This window comes from Miscanthus floridulus, chromosome 9 (genome assembly GCF_019320115.1).
Source record: "Miscanthus floridulus cultivar M001 chromosome 9, ASM1932011v1, whole genome shotgun sequence".
NCBI classification, from domain to species: domain Eukaryota; kingdom Viridiplantae; phylum Streptophyta; class Magnoliopsida; order Poales; family Poaceae; genus Miscanthus; species Miscanthus floridulus.
The window spans coordinates 26,229,216-26,246,260 of NC_089588.1; the positions used below are offsets into that span (position 1 = coordinate 26,229,216).

Consider the following 17,045-nt stretch of genomic DNA (forward strand, 5'->3'; position numbering starts at 1 on the left):
CTGTAGTCCTTTTCACCTGAATCGGCTATTTTAGCCGATTCATCCGAGCCTTCACGTATAGCATATCTTTCGGAAAGCCTGTTGAAGGACGGATGTGTTTGTTGAATCTTTGGTTTTAGTTTGTTACTATCATCATAGCTGCCATCGATTCGGTCGAACCTCACTATTGGTGGTAACAGATTAGATTCAAAGCGTTTGTAGATCCGTTCGTATCAGATAGTCGATTCGTTCATGTGCTAAATCTTTTCCTGATTAGATTCATCGGCTTAATGGTTTACACTAGCAATATATGTCTAGCTGATGATCTTATTTACATATACGTGTATTGTACCTGTCAATATGAAATTAATCGCTACCCATAAGCTTTATAGTCCGTAACAACCGATTTCTGTACGGATCGGCTATTTAGTCGTCTTTTGCGTCTGGCTGCTCCCGAAGCGGCACACTTTGAACTGTCTGGGCATAGACCGGCATGTTCCACCTTAAATTACTGATAAACTTTCTCTCCTTGTCAATTGCAGGGTCAAATTAATTGGCACGTCTCGGGAGAAGTACGCATGATCGATCATCCCTGCGTTGAAGCCAGGCGGATCTATAGCTCCATCGAGCAGACCCTTCCGGCTTGCTCGTGTGCCCGGCATGAGACGAATTTTCGTGCCGACAGATACTAACAAGTTATTTAATATTATATTAATGACCATAACATATAATTTATAAAAGTTTTTGCCTTAGATATTTATATATTCTAACTAAAATGTTCGACATATCTATATTGATTATATAAGCATTATTGCACATATAATTTGTTGAAATAATTCAAGCATTTTGAGAATTGTGGAGGTTAGAGCACAACATATGTGGTTATATCTTACTGGGATGCATTTAAAGTAAACAATCATTATAAGTCTTGGATATTAATGTCCTCTCCAGGTTGGAACCTCTACGTCATCCATGATCTCATATCAATCTCTAACATCCATCGTAATTGACGTAGTGCCAATTTTAAATGTTATTCATGCCATCATAGTCCTTTAGTGTAGTTTATGGCCTAACATATCCTTATTTAAAAAAAGTACAAACCAGAGTTAAGAAAATATACAATAAGCACTCTAGTTTGGATTTATCTTGAGACTATAAAATAAGTAGCAATTAATAAGATTATAATTCAAAAATGATCACTTAGATTCATGGTGTCATAAGATATGAGCTGCAACAACATCCACCACACATTAATCTATTGTTTCAAATAAATGTGTATTAAAAATCAATAGAGGTGCCATGAAAAGGAACAAACTATGAATATGGATGACTAAACATGTGGTTATCACAACTAGATAAAGAGTACAAACTATCTATTCACTACTACAGGATGGACTTGTTGTCCCGGGCGGTAACGGCCTTTAGTCCCGGTTACCGCGCCGGGACAACGATCCCGGGACTAAAGGTGCTACCTTTAGTCCCGGGTCATCGAGTCGGGACTAAAGAGGGACCTTTAGTCCCAGTTGGTGTTACCAACCGGGACTAAAGGCCCTCCAGCCGAGCAAACGTGGCCGCACCCTTTAGTCCCGGTTGGTAACCCGAACCGGGACTAAAGGTTCCTTTTCTTTTTCTTTTTTTTTTTGTTTAATTTGTTTTTAGTTCAGTTACACGTATTTGTTTAATATATAATATGTTTTTATGTACGTATTCTACGCTGCTAATATAAATACACGCACGCATATAATTACATCTAATTCTCATCTCAAGCATTATTATATTCGAATAAAGTATGAAACTATATATATTATAGATATATATGTATATATAACACTTTCATAATCTTGTTCTCGAAAATAACGATATCAATAAACATTTAATTTACATCATTTATTCCTTAGGATCAAAGTAGAACTCGCCGTTGGGATTTAGCACTTTTTCTAGAAGAAATCCTGCTATTGACTCTTGAACTGCTTTCAGATGGTCTTTTTGCATGACCCTTCGTTTCAACCATTCAGTCTTGCATTTGAAATAAAAGGAAAAGTATTAATACATATATATATATATATTCATTTAAAAATAAATAAAAAATTGATATATACGTACTCTGAGGACATCTTCAGGAGTTCTTCTTATGTACGCAGTGATAAATTCACAAACGTAGTATCCACACAAGTTATTACCTGGTTCCTGCCGCAAACACCACTGTACGAGAAGAAGATTATTCTCATCATCTCACACGTAAATTGAAGTACGATATAGTAATTAAACATGTGGGGAAGTGTATATAGTACAACTTACTGGTATTTCAACTACATTAAGTGGTGCCTTGCAATCATTGCGGTGTTGCCGAATAAACTCTTTCCAAACCCTGTGCGACCAATAATGTACGATCGTTAATAAATTATGGCAAAGTCTATTCAATAATAGTTGTGCGCGAGAGATCGAAATTACCCCTGGATAATGTCAATCATATCTTGGTATAGTGCCCGCTCTTTTCTCAACGAGTCAAAGATTACTAACCGACTTGAGTTTAACTCAATGACAATGAGTATCCAGTGAAACCTGCATTGGTTTATACACACACGTACATGCATATAAGTTGTATTGATATTACATAAAATGTGTAGACTACATTATTATTAACACTTACTCAAAGTTGTACGGGAAAAGTATTGTTGTCTTGTCGTGCTGCTTCACGAAGAACCTCATGATATTGTCCTGTGCTTCAGATACCCACCGCTCCTTGACAATAATACCGGTTTTGAATACGATATAAGGATCAATGAAGCCAACACTGGTGTCTTGTATTCTTTGGAGCTCTGACATCTGGAATCTGTATATAAATATAAGTTACATGTGAGGATAATTATATACACGTACGCATGGAAGTGAGTTTATTAAATAAAAGTAAGAATCACTTACAAACAAAAGGAGCTAATGATTAATTTGTCCAGAGCGTCCAAGTGGTATAGTTGATGCAATTCTTCGAAACTAATATGTAAGATGTCATCGTCACGGAAGTAATGATGGTCTCTAAATCTGACAAAGATCCACTGCTCACCCCTGCCACACGCCTGCATGTACCACTTGTTGAGCAAGTACATTTGCGTACCCAATTCATTCAGAGCCGCAGGGTTGTACAGACTTTTGCCATATTTATAAGTCTTCCAGGTATCAACTTCCAGGTTCTGGATTGGAGCTTTGCCCGTCAATTGATCCAAGGTTAAACCAGTATCTTCAAAAAAAAGCATTAAGGGCTTGAACCGATACTTTTCCAGAGTTGTCTGGTCGATAGACTTCTATGTTGGAACCATATTCATTAGCAACAACAAGATTTTGCATTGGTTGCTTCTGTTGTCCGAGCTGTGGGACATCCTTCCCTGATGCTCTTTTCCTTTTCTTATCTGCATCATGTGACTTCACGAGGGAGCGGTCATAGTCTGATAGTGGCGAAGGCTTACGAAGTTCAATCATCTTTTTCTTGTGAGCATCGACCTTTTGCCTCAGCACATCTCGTGGTATGTAAAAGTACGGCTTCTCCTTAAGCTTCGCTTGACTCTTGTTTTTTATATCTATAAAAAAATCTTTCACTTTTTTGTCTTCTTCAGCTGCTATTTGCTCATCGGTCTTTTCAGGAAGTATTTCTTGAGAAATAACTCTTTTTCTCAGGGTCTTCTTTGCCGCCGGGACCTTAGACGTCTTTGTAGTGCGTCGCTGTGGAGGGGGTGGGGCGGTGTTAGAGACCGGCGTGGAGGCGATGAGGCCGGTGTTGGTGGAGAACGGCGTGGAGGCGTTGGAGATCGTTGTGGAGGCGGTGGGGCCGGTGTAGGAGTTGGAGATCGTTGTGGAGGCGATGGGGCCGGTGTAGGAGTTGGAGATCGCCGTGGGGATGAAGTCGTCTCGCCCCCCGCGACGCTGTGATGAGATGGGGAATGAATGATTGGAATAGGCTGGGGGGAGACCCTGCTAAAAAAACAAGTTGTGAGTCAATTATTTTTGAAGCCAATAGAAAATTAATGGAAAATAATATTTCATTCACTTTCATTCGTACCTAGGGTGAGGTAGGGGAAGCGGTGGTGCCCCAGGAATGATGATGAAGCGTTTGCGCCATTGAATAAATGTCTTCTCTGCTTCTCCTAGTGTCTTCTCCCCATCACCGCCTTCAATGTCAAGAGGAACATTGCTGTAACCTTTGAGCACTCTATCGACCGAGACGCTATAATATCCAGGTTGAATAACTGACCCATGGATTCTTGGTGTCTTCGTTCGGTCTATTGGAGATACAACCCCGACAGCCACCATGATTGATGCATTATTACCATCTAGAATGTGCAGCTCACATGTTGTTAGAGGCTCGGTAATGTCATCAACAGGGAAGCGCAACCCAGCGTCATCTTGAATAACTGGTAGCTCCGTGGAAGCACAACTGCTTTTCATCTGACCAACGGGGCTAATGGTGACTCCCAGCGTTGATTGCGATTGCATTTGACTCATTGCTAGCTGCACTTGCCTCTTGATCTCCTCCTGCATTCTTGCCTCAAGAGATTTTTCTCGTTCACGTGATTCAAGCAATGCTTGTCGTGACTCATCAACAAATTGCTCCAATGCACGTATTCGTTCTGCCTCCTCATCCTTCTTTCTCTGGCGGCTTCTGTAGGTATCCTTGTCTGCTGGGAATGCGTGTAGCCACGGAACCGCCCCATAGCCTCTTGTTCGACCACCGTGTTCGGGATTCTCTAGGGCATATGTCAATTCATCCTTCTCTCTGTTGGGCTTGAAAACACCACTATCAGCTTCTTCCCTAGCACGAGCTAGTCTCTGTGTTGCTCTCTCAATTTTTTGGCCGAAAATTAGCTTGCCAGTGTCTGGGTCTAGGCTTCCCCCATGAGCGTAGAAACAATTCTTCGCGCGTTGAGGCCAGTTCTTCTCTATTGTTTTAGGTATGATTCCCTTAGCAGTAATCTCTGCTTCTAGGTTCTGCCACTTGGGAATAGCACTCCTATAACCACCTGATCCCATGCGATGATGGTATTGCTTCTATCGGGCATTCTGCTGATTCCTCATCACACGTTCCTCACTGTCTTGAGATGTCTTGTATTCTACGAAGGCATCCCAATGGGACTCCAACTTGACAAACGCCTTAGCATGGAAATCTGGCGTAGCATTCTTCAAGATAAACTTTTTATACAATGTCTTCTTCCAACTTTGGAACAATGTTGCCATCTTCTTCATTGTCCAATCCCTCACTAGCTCCTTCAAAGCATCATCTGCTTGTAATGTGAAATGCTGAGTGATATCTCTCCAAGCTAGGTTCTTGTCACGATCAGATACAAAACTAACATTAGGAGCGGATATCTTCTGCTTCCATTCACGAGCACTAACTGGGATCCTATCCCTTACAATGAACCCACATTGATTGACATATGTCTGAGCATGTGGTCCCAATGGTTTGCCGGTGTCGGTGTTCGAATTCTGATATTATGAAACGGCCCTCTAATGGCTTTTTTGGCCCTCGGACTTTCCTACTTTTGTCGGTGGTTGATGTAGATCCAGAGATCGGCTACATGAGTAGAAACACAACGATTAACAACAAATATACGTACGCATGCATCTATAAGAGATGATAGATAATCGAATATACCTCGCTAGTATTTTCTTACGCGACAATTTGTTGATCTTCAACCACCGGCATATTCAGGATATCCTCATAATCAGCAAAGTACTGACTCGTGTCATCTACATCCACATTGGTGCCGGCGTTGATAATATCCGCCATTATGTCATCACTCAAGTTATCATCCGGAGCAGCCATTTGTATCTTCAAGATAACACATAGATAGAATTATTATGGTACATAACATAAGTACATGTGATAACACATATAGAATTACTAAATCCAATTAAATATAATAACACATAATATTTCATAAGGATAAACAATAATAAGGTATAGGCTTTGGAGTCGAATCAAAAACACTTTCGATCTAAAAACATGGAAATAAGTACATGTATATATATACACATAGAATGATACAATATATTTTCTCTCTCTCTCAACACATAGAAATAAGTGCATATGTCTATATCTCTAGATATGCATGTGATAACACATTGAATGTCTCTCTAGATACAATTTTCTCTCTCTCTCTCAACACATGAAAATAAGTACATGTATATATACATATAGAAATAATTAAGTACATATGTATACATATAGAATCTCTCTCTAGATATATATAGAGAGATAGAATATATAATTACTAAATCCAATTAAATAAATCTAACATAAAATTAGATAAACTAGTAATAGATAATACATTTTAAAAAATCTAACTAACTAAAAAATTATCTAAAAAACTAACATATATCAACTAACATATATCAATTATCTAATAAATCTAACTAACTAAAAATCTAACTAACATATATCAATTATCTAATAAATCTAACTAACTAAAAAATCTAACTAACATATATCAAAAACTATCTAAAAAAACTAACTAAAAACTAACTAAACTACTAAATATTATTTATTAGTATTATCTAAAAAACAATTAAAAATCCAACATTATAATCGACGACGGCAGCGAGGCCGGACGGACGGGCGAGTTCGACGATGAGGCCGGGCCGGCGGGGCTCGACGACGGCAGACGAGGCCGGGCGGGCGGGCTCGACGACGGCAGCCGATCGAGAGCAGCAGAAGAGTTCGACGGAGGGTACGGTGGGCGCGCGGGAAGCGTCGGCGACGGAGGGTGGGGTCGGGTGCGGCGGCGGAGACGGGATGCGGCGCGCGATGCGGGCCGGGAGAATGGCGCGGCCGGGCGGGGGTAGACGACGACGGCGGCGCGGCAGGACGAGCTCGACGACGGCGGATGGCGCGGCCGAGACGAGATCGAAGATGAACAGAACATACGTTCGATATATATAGGCCGGGACCCTTTAGTCCCGGCTGGTAAGACTAACCGGGACTAAAGGTCCAACCCTTTAGTCCCGGCTCGCCTTACAAGCCGGGACTAAAGGCTTTTAGTCCCGGTTGGTTTTACCAGCCGGGACTAAAGGTATTTTTGGGCGCGCAACGAAATTGCCGCCCACCCTTTAGTCCCCGTTCTTGGCCTGGGCCGGGACTGAAGGCCTGAAAATTTTGGCAACCCGCCAGCGTAATTGGAAATGCCTGGGATTTTGATTTTGTTTAATACTAGGTTAATCAATTAATTCCATAGCAACTTCAATACTTTGCAATATTTATTTTAAAAAATACTATTGATTAACTAATTATTTATTGTAAATAGGAAAATTTTGTAACCTAAAGTTTTTAATTTCTTTTATGAATATAGAATATAAATGTTACTAATACTAAGTATTTTGTTAATGCAAAAATATATTTGTAACTTAAAATTAATAAAACTAATATTATTCGATAGGAAATTTATTATCACATTATTGTAACGTCAATGTTTCAATTTTTTCTCGGTTTTTGACCAAAATTGACAGGAAATTTTTGTTGAACCTATAAAAATAAAGAAAATGTAGTATTTTTGTTCTACAACTTTTTCAAATAAAAAAATGACCTATATAAGGATTGTAGATATTGATGATCTTAACAAACTTGGTATCCAAAACTTTTCAATTTGAGACAATATAGGGTTCCGAAAACTAGTTTGTAGGCGTCGAAATTTAAAAATCACAAATTTGAACCATCCAAACTTTCTCAAATGGAAAGTTGACCAAAACAACAATTGTAGATCTTGATGAGTTTAACAAACTTGGTATTCAAAACTTTTCAATTTGAAGTCATTTAGAGTTCATAATACTAGAGTCAAAGTGTTGTTTTTTTCATTTGACCAAATTTGACTTGGTCAAACTTGCTCAAATGAGACAATAAATGACCTTAGATAAAAAAACTCTGAATACCAAGTTTTATCATCTCAGCAAGATCTACAATTGTTACATAGCTCATTTTCCCATTTGAGAAATTTTTATCAAACACTAGTCACAACTTCTTGAATCTCATATAGACTTTCTAAAACTGTCACATACTTGTGAAATTTGAACTACATTTTGTTCAAGCTTTCTCAAATAAAAAAATGGCCTATATAAGGATTGTATATATTGATGAGCTGAACAAACTCGGTATTCAAAACTTTTCAATTTGAGACAATCTAGGGTTCCGAAAACTAGTTTGTAGGCGTCGAAATTTAAAAATCACAAATTTGAACCGTCCAAACTTTCTCAAATGGAAAGTTGACCAAAACAACAATTGTAGATCTTGATGAAATTAACAAACTTGGTATTCAAAACTTTTCAATTTGAAGTCATTTAGAGTTCATAATACTAGAGTCAAAGTGTTGTTTTTTCATTCGACCAAATTTGACATGGTCAAACTTGCTCAAATGAGACACCAAATGACCTCAGATGAAAAAACTCTGAATACCAAGTTCGATCATCTCAGCAAGATCTACAATTGTTACATAACTCATTTTCCCATTTGAGAAATTTTTATCAAACACTAGTCACAACTTCTTGAATCTCATATAGACTTTCTAAAACTATGTCACACACTTGTGAAATTTGAACTACATTTTGTTCAAGCTTTCTCAAATGAAAAAATGGCCTATATAATTATTGTAGATATTGATGAGCTGAACAAACTTGGTATTCAACACTTTCAATTTGAGACAATCTAGGGTCCCGAAAACTAGTTTATAGGCGTCGAAATTTAAAAATCACAAATTTGAACTGTCCAAACTTTCTCAAATGGAAAGTTGAACAAAACAACAATTGTAGATCTTGATGAGTTTAACAAACTTGGTATTCAAAACTTTTCAATTTGAATTCATTTAGAGTTCATAATACTAGAGTCAAAGTGTTGTTTTTTCATTTGACCAAATTTGACTTGGTCAAACTTGCTCAAATGGGACACTAAATGACCTCAGATGAAAAAACTCTGAATACCAAGTTTGATCATCTCAGCAAGATCTACAATTGTTACATAGCTTATTTTCCCATTTGAGAAATTTTTATCAAACACTAGTCACAACTTCTTGAATCTCAGACTTTCTAAAACTATGTCACATACTTGTGAAATTTGAACTACATTTTGTTCAAGCTTTCTCAAATGAAAAAATGGCCTATATAATGATTGTATATATTGATGAGATGAACAAACTCGGTATTCAAAACGTTTCAATTTGAGACAATCTAGGGTTCCGAAAACTAGTTTGTAGGCGTCGAAATTTAAAAATCACAAATTTGAACTGTCCAAACTTTCTCAAATGGAAAGTTGACCAAAACAACAATTGTAGATCTTGATTAGTTTAACAAACTTGGTATTCAAAACTTTTCAATTTGAAGTCATTTAAAGTTCATAATACTAGAGTCAAAGTGTTATTTTTTCATTTGACCAAATTTGACTTGGTCAAACTTGCTCAAATGAGACAATAAATGACCTCAGATGAAAAAACTCTGAATACCAAGTTTGATCATCTCAGCAAGATCTACAATTGTTACATAGCTCATTTTCCCATTTGAGAAATTTTTATCAAACACTAGTCACAACTTCTTGAATCTCATATAGACTTTCTAAAACTATGTCACACACTTGTGAAATTTGAACTACATTTTGTTCAAGCTTTCTCAAATGAAAAAATGTCCTATATAAGGATTGTACATATTGATGAGCTGAACAAACTCGGTATTCAAAACTTTTCAATTTGAGACAATCTAGGGTTCCGAAAACTAGTTTGTAGGCGTCGAAATTTAAAAATCACAAATTTGAACCATCCAAACTTTCTCAAATAGAAAGTTGACCAAAACAACAATTGTAGATCTTGATTAGTTTAACAAACTTGGTATTCAAAACTTTTCAATTTGAAGTCATTTAGAGTTCATAATACTAGAGTCAAAGTGTTGTTTTTTCATTCGACCAAATTTGACTTGGTCAAACTTGCTCAAATGAGACACTAAATGACCTCAGATGAAAAAACTCTGAATACCAAGTTCGATCATCTCAGCAAGATCTACAATTGTTACATAGCTCATTTTCCCATTTGAGAAATTTTTATCAAACACTAGTCACAACTTCTTGAATCTCATAGACTTTCTAAAACTATGTCACACACTTGTGAAATTTAAACTACATTTTGTTCAAGCTTTCTTAAATGAAAAAATGGCCTATATAAGGATTGTACATATTGATGAGCTGAACAAACTCGGTATTCAAAACTTTTCAATTTGAGACAATCTAGGGTCCCGAAAACTAGTTTGTAGGCGTCGAAATTTAAAAATCACAAATTTGAACCGTCCAAACTATCTCAAATGGAAAGTTGAACAAAACAACAATTGTAGATCTTGATTAGTTTAACAAACTTGGTATTCAAAACTTTTCAATTTGAAGTCATTTAGAGTTCATAATACTAGAGTCAAAGTGTTGTTTTTTCATTTGACCAAATTTGACTTGGTCAAACTTGCTCAAATGAGACACTAAATGACCTCAGATGAAAAAACTCTGAATACCAAGTTCGATCATCTCAGCAAGATCTACAATTGTTACATAGCTTATTTTCCCATTTGAGAAATTTTTATCAAACACTAGTCACAACTTCTTGAATCTCATATAGACTTTCTAAAACTATGTCACATACTTGTGGAATTTGAACTACATTTTGTTCAAGCTTTCTCAAATGAAAAAATGGCCTATATAAGGATTGTATATATTGATGAGCTGAACAAACTCGGTATTCAAAACTTTTCAATTTGAGACAATCTAGGGTTCCGAAAACTAGTTTGTAGGCGTCGAAATTTAAAAATCACAAATTTGAACCGTCCAAACTTTCTCAAATGGAAAGTTGACCAAAACAACAATTGTAGATCTTGATGAGTTTAACAAACTTGGTATTCAAAACTTTTCAATTTGAAGTCATTTAGAGTTCATAATACTAGAGTCAAAGTGTTGTTTTTTCATTTGACCAAATTTGACTTGGTCAAACTTGCTCAAATGAGACACTAAATGACCTCACATGAAAAAACTCTGAATACCAAGTTTGATCATCTCAGCAAGATCTACAATTGTGAAGTCATAACATATTACATAATATCCATCTCTAAAACATAATATATTAAACATGCATCGTTGTATCATGCGGGCACAACAGTGAATTTCTTCTTGACGTATGACCCTAGGTTATGATCTTGTCGTAACCATGGAGTGTCTTCATCATTTAACATGATGCTTGGATCTTTCTTCACTATGAAGGGTGGAATTCGGACATTTCTTTCGTAATCTTCTGACATGTCTGACTTGTCTTCAATTCCCACTATATTTATTTTCCCAGAAAGAATTATGTGGCGCTTTGTCTCATTGATCATTGAGTTGATGTCTTCATTTTTTCCTCTCTTTGATTTTGTAGACATGTCTTTCACATAGAACACCTGACTCACATCGGCAGCAAGGACGAATGGTTCCTCTTTGTACCCAATATTGTTGAGGTCCACTGTTGTCATTCCATACTCTTTGTCGATTGTTACCCCTCCTCCGGTCAGCTTCACCCATTGGCACCAGAACAAAGGGACTTTAAAATTAGGTGCGTAGTCTAGTTCCCATATCTCTTCTATGCGGCCATAATATGTTTGTATATTCCCATTTGGATCTATGCCATCTATGCGAACACCACTATTTTGATTGGTGCTTCTTTTATCTTGGGCAACTGTGTAAAATGTATTCCCATTTATCTCGTACCCTTGGTACGTGAGGATATGCCACGATGGCTGCCTAGCCAACAAATACAGTTACTCATCAATATTGTCATCGCCTTGACATTCTTTTCGCAACCAACCACTAAAACTTTCCATGTGCTGACACCTAATCCAAGCTTCAGTCTTCCCTGGAAACTTGGATCGTAAGAACTCCTTATGTATCTCGATGTACGGATGCACCAATGACGAGTTCTGAAGAACTGTGTTGTGTGCTTTATTGAAATAATCGTCTTCCATGCCGATATATGTTTTCTTCCCTAAAGTTCCTTTACCACTGAGTCTCCCCTCGTGTCGTGATTCAGGAACGCCAATCGGGGCAAGGTCAGGAATAAAGTCAACACAGAACTCAATGACCTCCTCTGTTCCATAGCCCTGGGCGATGCTTCCTTCAGGCTTAGAACGGACTTTCACATATTTCTTCAAGACTCCCATAAACCTCTCGAAGGGGAACATGTTATGTAAGAACACAGGTTCAAGAATACTAATCTCCTTCACCAAATGAACTAGGATGTGTGTCATGATATTAAAGAAGGATGGAGGAAACACCAACTCAAAGCTGACAAGATATTGAACCACATCATTCTGTAGAGTAGCTAGTTCCACTGGATTGATTGCCTTCTGAGAAATTGCATTGAGGAATGCACATAGCTTCACGGTGGCTAGACGTACATGTGGAGGTAGAATTCCTCTTAAAGCAACTGGAAGCAATTACGTCATAAGCACGTGGCAGTCATGAGACTTTAAGTTTAGGAATTTCTTATCTGGCATATTTATTATACCCTTTATATTGGAGGAGAATCCCGATGGGACCTTGATGCTGCTTAGACATTCGAACATGCTGTCCCTCTCTTCTTTGCTAAGCGTGTAGCTAGCAGGACTTAAGTAATGACGTCCGTCATCTGTCTTCTCTGGATGAAGGTTGTCTCGTTCTTTCATGCCCTGCAATTCCTGGCGTGCTTCAAGTGAATCCTTTGGCTTCCCGTACACACCCATGAATCCTAACAGGTTCACACAAAGATTCTTTGTCAGGTGCATCACGTCTATTGCATTGCGGACCTCTAGCACTGCCAATAGGGTAGCTCCCAAAAGATAGACTTCTTCTTCCACATGGGTGCGTGTCCCTTAGCATCTTTGGGAACAGATTCACTGCCTTGTCCCTTTCCAAATACTACTTTCACATCCTTGACCATTGCGAGTACATCTTCCCCAGTTCGGTTATGAGGCTTCTTTCGGTGGTCTGGCTTACCTTTAAAATGCTTCCCTTTCTTTCTTACTTGGTGATTCAAAGGAAGGAATCGACGATGGCCAAGGTACACGACCTTTCGACATCTTTTCAAATATATAATGTCAAGGTCATCAAAACAATGTGTGCATGCATTATACCCTTTGTTTGTCTGACCTGAAAGATTACTTAAAGCAGGCCAATCATTGATTGTTACGAACAACATTGCTCGTAGGTCAAAGTGTTCTTGTTTGTACTCATCCCAGACACATACACCTGGTTTGTTCCATAAAACTAGAAGTTCTTCAACTAATGGCTTCAGATAGACATCAATGTCGTTGCCAGGTTGCCTCGGACCTTGGATGAGGATTGGCATCATAATGAACTTCCGCTTCATGCATAACCATGGAGGAAGGTTGTAGATACATAGAGTAACTGGCCAAGTGCTATGACTAGTGCTCTGCTCTCCAAAAGGATTCATACCATCTGTACTTAAGGCGAACCTTAAGTTTCTAGCCTCATTTGCAAACTCTGGAAATTCCCTGTCTATCGCTCTCCACTGGGACCCATCAGCTGGGTGTCTCAGCATATTGTCTACCTTACGGTCTTCTTTATGCCACCGCAACAACTTTGCATGGTCTTTATTTCTGAACAAACGTTTTAAGCGTGGTATTATAGGAGCATACCACATAACCTTGGCAGGGATTTTCTTTCTAGGACGTTGTTCACCCTCGACGTCACCAGGATCATCGCGCCTGATCTTATACCGCGATGCTTTACATAGCGGGCATTCATCCAAATTCTCGTATTCATTGCCATGGTAGAGGATGCAGTCATTAGGACATGCATGTATCTTCTGGATTTTTAATCCCAAAGGACAGACAACATTTTTTGCTTCGTACGTAGTGGTGGGCAATTCATTTGGCTTCGGAAGCATCTTCTTTATGAGGTTCAATAAATTCCCAAATGCCTTGTCGGATACACCATTCTTTGCCTTCCACTGTAGCAATTCCAGTGTTGTACCCAGCTTTTTTTGCCCCTCTTCGGCCGTCGGGTATAGCAACTTCCTATGATCCTCAAGCATGCGCTCGAACTTAACTTTCTCTTTTTCACTTTCGCATTCTTGTTGTGCATCACGAATGGCATCGCCAAGAGCATCACCGAGATCATCTTCTACCGCTACCTCTTCTTCATCTCCCCCATTGTAGTATCACCAAAGGCACCATACTGAGCAATAATGTCATCAATGTCTAAATCTTCTCCTTCACCTTCTTCCATCATGACCCCGCTTTCTCCATGCTTAGTCCAACATATATAGTTTGACATGAAACCTGACTTAAGCAAATGTGAATGAAGACTCATTGAGCTTGAATATTCCTTTAAATTCTTACATAGGGCACATGGACAGCACATGAAACCATCCCGCTTATTTGCCTCGGCCACACCTAAGAAATAGTGCAAGCCCTTAATAAAGTCTTGGGAGCGGCGATCGACATTGTACATCCAATGGCATGACATAATCTGTATTACACGACAAATTATGAAAACCTTGAACATAATTAAGTATTTTATTACACAACATAGATGACACACACACACGGTTGATTAATTAACTAAGCCTGGCTACAACGTAAGCAATCCCAACTATCACTAAACAAACTAAAACTACAATGCACTTCAGTAACATAATTATTTCGTGATCGTACGCAACTAAAACAGACAAATCATTCTTCTGTTGAATATCAATAAGCTTCTCCTGCTGGCTCACTGCCTCATCAGCAGCAGCCGAATTCTGCACGTATGTAGCATAATCTTCCTCCCAGTACCAACCATCGCATCCATTGTCCTCCCACTGAAATTAAAGCCAAAAATATTTAGTCAAAAATATTCAAGAAAAGCAGGTCAATTAGCCATAATAATCAAATGCGTAAGAAACTCACATCGCGATCCGGGCACTTGTAGAAAACACGACCCTTGTTGGGTCCCTATCTCTTGACTCGGTACTCCATCACAATCTTCTGCTTACACTTGCCGCAGATAATGAGAGGGAGTTCTGGCCTCAGTCGTTTCGCAACCGAACGAGAGGCCGAGGATCCGGTACCAGTTGTCATCTACTTTCTATACTTATTTTTGCAAACTACTATAAATTTCACATTTTCTAAAATAATATATTTAAACAAAACTAAAATTATTTATTTATCTAACTAAACCATGAAATATGTACTATGTATAATAGTAAAATACCAAACTATCAAGTGATTTTACTATTGTAAATCATCATGTGATTTTGAGCTAAAAATGACATAGAAATCACATAGCTCAAAAACATGTTTCAATAAATAACCATCCGTACTAGTTGACCTTGCTTACGTGATCATCTCGGCGAGCATTTCTCCACCGGACGGCACCGTACTTGGCCAAGGAAGAGCTCCGATTCTACGAGGAAGGGAACACGGTCTTCCACGACCGTTGCCGCTCTCCCTCGTAGAATCAAAGCTCCTCCTTGACGTCCGTTACCGCTCGGCAGAGAACATGCTCGCCGATATGATCACGGTCCGCAAGTTCAACTAGTACGGATTTTCTACAATTTTCTAACTATTTTCTAAGTTTTTCATTTCATGAAAAATTTAATTCTAAAAAATAAAAGGTATGATTTCTAAGTATTTCATTTCATGGAAAAAATAATTCTAAGTGACCTGCTCGATATCGGCGAGCTCGCGGGCGTTTAGGTTGCCGAGGATAGTAACATTTGTAGATGACATTTGTAGGTCTGAAGTTATCAAATACCCATCAAATTATAGCTCAAAAACATGTTTCAATAAATAACCATCCGTACTAGTTGACCTTACTTACGTGATCATCTCGGCGAGCATTTCTCCACCGGACGGCACCGTACTTGGCCAAGGAAGAGCTCCGATTCTACGAGGAAGGGAACACGGTCTTCCACGACCGTTGCCGCTCTCCCTCGTAGAATCAAAGCTCCTCCTTGACGTCCGTTACCGCTCGGCAGAGAACATGCTCGCCGAGATGATCACGGTCCGCAAGTTCAACTTGTACGTATTTTTTACGTACAATTTTCTAACTATTTTCTAAGTTTTTCATTTCATGGAAAAATTAATTCTAAGATCACGTAAGCCGCCGGGGACGAGAATGGCGCGTGCTCCAGCGAGGACGAGCGAGGCGTGATTTTGATGAACTAATTTAACTTTTGTTTATCCAAACATATATGCAAATCATCATGTGATTTTGAGCTAAAAATGACATATAAAATCATAATAAAGTCCAACGTATAAAGTTACACATGCATCTACATCGCAAAATGAGATAAGCTACTGATAAAACATAAGAGGATTAAGTTTGTTACCTCCAAAATCGAAGAACAACAGCAATGGAGGGGGAGAGAGCAAGAACAACAGCAAGCTGAAGAACAGAGGCAGTGAGTTTGAATAGAATGGCTCGGGCTCGGGGAGGAAGAAATGAGCCGGTGTGTAGGCCGGCATAATTAGTCCCGGTTAGGTGGCCAAACCGGGACTAAAGATTAATATTTATTCCCGAGGTATCACCCAAACCGGGACTAAAAGCTTTAGTCCCGGCTGGTATTACCAACCGTTAGTCCCGGTTGGTAATACCAGCCGGAACTAAAGATCCCTGCCACGCGGACGACCGTTGGGCAGGGACCTTTAGTCCCGGTTGGTATTACGAACCGGGACTAAAGGGTCCTTTAGTCCCGGCGGCAAAAAATGCCGAGGCTAATGCCAAATTGGGACATCGTTCTAAAGTCTGTTCTCTAGTAGTGATTGTTTCTATTGTGTTAGAAAATGAACAAAGCATAAAATGTGTAATTTAATATAAGTAAACTTTATTATTTTGAGATATTAAACAATGACTAATGTCGATGTCTTAACCTTCTAATTTGTTATATATCTACCCGGTTCAATTCAACACGCCCATATATTAGACAAAGTCAGCCATAACTGAACACAAAACAAAGGACGAAAAAGAAACACACAACCGTAGAATGAAATTATCGTTACATTATTATCAAGTTAATGTTACATTATTACGAGTGCTAGACACGCATTAATCTAGATTC

The 17,045-nt window shown here is 38.6% G+C and overlaps 1 pseudogene; it reads right to left on the reverse strand.

Moving 5' to 3' along the window:
* Nucleotides 1-1,866: 1,866 nt before the first annotated feature.
* Nucleotides 1,867-14,470, reverse strand: LOC136484368 (uncharacterized; annotated as a pseudogene).
* Nucleotides 14,471-17,045: the final 2,575 nt, after the last annotated feature.